The sequence below is a fragment of the Etheostoma spectabile genome, chromosome 20 (genome assembly GCF_008692095.1).
Source record: "Etheostoma spectabile isolate EspeVRDwgs_2016 chromosome 20, UIUC_Espe_1.0, whole genome shotgun sequence".
NCBI lineage: Eukaryota > Metazoa > Chordata > Actinopteri > Perciformes > Percidae > Etheostoma > Etheostoma spectabile.
In genome coordinates, this window is record NC_045752.1 from 6,388,175 (window position 1) to 6,390,916 (window position 2,742).

The following is a 2,742-nucleotide window of genomic DNA, read 5'->3' on the forward strand; positions in this document are numbered from 1 at the left end:
GTTAGCCCTGGCAGTGCAGATCGCGAGCTAAGCAGGGAGGGCCTTTTGTGACCGGGCCTCGTTCGCTTCATTCTCCCGCCTGACTGCACTGACCGGCAAAGAGAGGTCAGTGTCTGAGGGGATCAAGCAGCAGCTCCAGCCTTTGTGCTAGGGGAAATTTAATTTACTGTGACATATTGTTGGTAGCACTTACAGAGGAAATATGTAGTCTTTTGCTTCGGGATGTCGGCACAAGAAGTAGCTTGACCTTCAGCTGTGTTTGTTAGAAGCAAGGATGATGTTGTCTATTATGGCAAAACAACATTGAAAATTACATGAAAGCAGAAAACTTCATGAAAAGGTAAAATTTGTAAAAAAGGCTTTCTATTGTGATTGTTTGAGGGGAATTGAGTCATAAATGAAACCATACTTGCAATTGACTGCTACTGTAAACCAAAATAGCTTGCACAGCCATAAATACCTCAACAATTATAACTAGGCATGGCAGCTCTGAAGCACATATGTTAAACAGCTAACTATCTACAATAGCATCCTAGGGCTACTCACAAGGTGCATTTCGTACATCATTTCACAGGTTAAGAAATTAAAATTAAAATCCCATTTAAAATAGCACATGTATTTAGTATATCTCCCCTTTGTGGAGGCCGGTCCTGGATGCCACTATATCAGACTTTAGACCGACATCAATGGTCATTTTACAACAAAATAAGAACAAGAACAAATTTGTTCTTAAACCCCACTTGTGCAGTTTTTACGAAGATTCATAAAGCATTCAGGCATTCACCAGTGTTTTCTTATTTGGGATTTGTTCTTTGTAAGAACAGAATCTACACACACTCAAAAGCACTCTTATGCACAATTGAGAGCTGACATGTTTGTGCAATATAAGTAGTTTTGTCCATTCTAATTTAAAATGTAACATTTCTCTCCTTTTATAATTTTGTAACTTAATATTTTCATTATTTTACACATAATTAAATGTTTTAATAAATAGACACTACACTGTACACTTCTGCTCATTTGTAAAGCACTTTAAAGGGGCGTTACTTATGCTAAATAGGAGCAACGGGCACAAGCTTTCAATTTACAAACATTAGGATTCATCATTCTTGGAACACACCTGCAAACAATTCGGCTCAAGACGAAGACTTTTCTTAGGAACTTTCTTAAGAACAAATTTAAGAAGAAACTTAGGAAGATATTGGTAAATGAGGACCAGTGCTCTTTCTTTATATGGTTTATCAACTGGTGAGGATGTTGGAACATATGCAGCCTTAGTCTTACTCTTTTAGCGCAATATCCTACATGTAAGCGTCAAGTGCAGCTTTCAGACCCCTCTACGGGGTTCTAATGTTAAAGTGAGCCTGCTTAAAATGAGCCAGCTTAAAACATTCAAAGTCAATCTGTGAGGCTGTTTTCAGCCAAAACATGGCTTGCTATAGCTTTTAAACACTGCCAGTGACAGTTGTTTCAGCCGGCAGAATCACCAAATAGAAATGAGAAGCCTAGTTTTGTCTATCTCGGTTGGTAATCAATGAACTAAGACGGGACTAAATGGGTGAACAATTTAGACTGGGTAAACCCCGCCCACTCTACCGGCGATTTGATTTCGCCCTGCAGCTCGGTCTGGAAACCAAATTCCCCTGCTTCAGTTCACAATTTTGTGGGAACCAAACCTGGTGCGCTATTGGCGGGTTCAATACAATGACAAAAGAGAAGCAACCAAGCAGCTTCTTGTTTACATTAAAAATAGACGGCCACCGAAACGCAGCCCAGTGCAGCAACCCATTAATACCTCTGTCGCTTCTACGTCACCCGGATTGTTGGTCTGATTGGTTGAAGGTCTATCCAATTGTGTACAGAGTCATTTCAACTATGCCCGTTGGTCACGCCTTTTGTGCAGAGAAAGTATGGAGCAGACTCCCCAGACCAACGGTTGGCTTGGTCTGGTGATAGGAAGAATATGATCCATTGCTAATGGCATCAAAATCAATTATAAGAGAAAATGTAATAGAAGGGTTAACCCTCTTAGAAAACATCTTTCTTACATGAAAGTAAAAACAAAAACTATCTGTTTTCCACAAATCAAACATCTTCAAAGTCTGGCGAGAGACATTTTCCGTTAAACTGAGCCACATGATTTCTAATTTCTCACGTCAAATCAGTATTCCATAAAAACATGTCGCAAAGGTTTTAGGAAAGAGTTTTTTGGCAAATGGGGAGACAATTCTTCCATTTTTTCCTTAGATGGATTAACAGAAACTTGGCAGGGTAGGCCACTCTACGTCTGTGATGTGATTTGAATATTGACCTGAAGCAGTGATATTCATGAAATACAGTGATAGCTGTTGCTAATGGGAGGTCAGCTAGAGGTCGAAAGAAAGTAGGAACTGTGCTGCAAACGTAAAAAGAGTTTGTTGAAACTTTTAAGTTATAAGAGCTATTTTTTGTGACAAACGTTTTTTTAAAAGAGCTCTCCTGTTGTGTTTTTGTAGCAACACAGTGTGTTGTTAGTGTATTTACTGGTGAGGCATGGAAACTCGACACCGACACAGACTGCACTCTCTTGACCTGTCTTCTACACAGCAGTATGACAACATTAATGAAAAGCACAGTATTGATTTTCAATGAAAACACTGCACGGCTTTGTTTCATTTCCTTAACCTTGGCTTTCCTGAACCTGAGTCCGCCCAATTCAATTTTTCCTAGTTGGATTTTTCATCTCTCTCTCTCTCTCTCTCT

At 39.5% G+C, this 2,742-nt stretch overlaps 1 long non-coding RNA gene across 1 annotated transcript in view; it reads right to left on the reverse strand.

Annotated features, from left to right (window-relative positions):
- Positions 1-1,145: 1,145 nt before the first annotated feature.
- Positions 1,146-2,742, reverse strand: part of LOC116670415 (uncharacterized) — an 8,740-nt gene continuing 7,143 nt past the window's right edge. The window contains exon 3 of the long non-coding RNA XR_004327017.1: positions 1,146-1,221. This is a non-coding gene — a long non-coding RNA (uncharacterized LOC116670415). The remainder of the gene's footprint in view (positions 1,222-2,742) is intronic.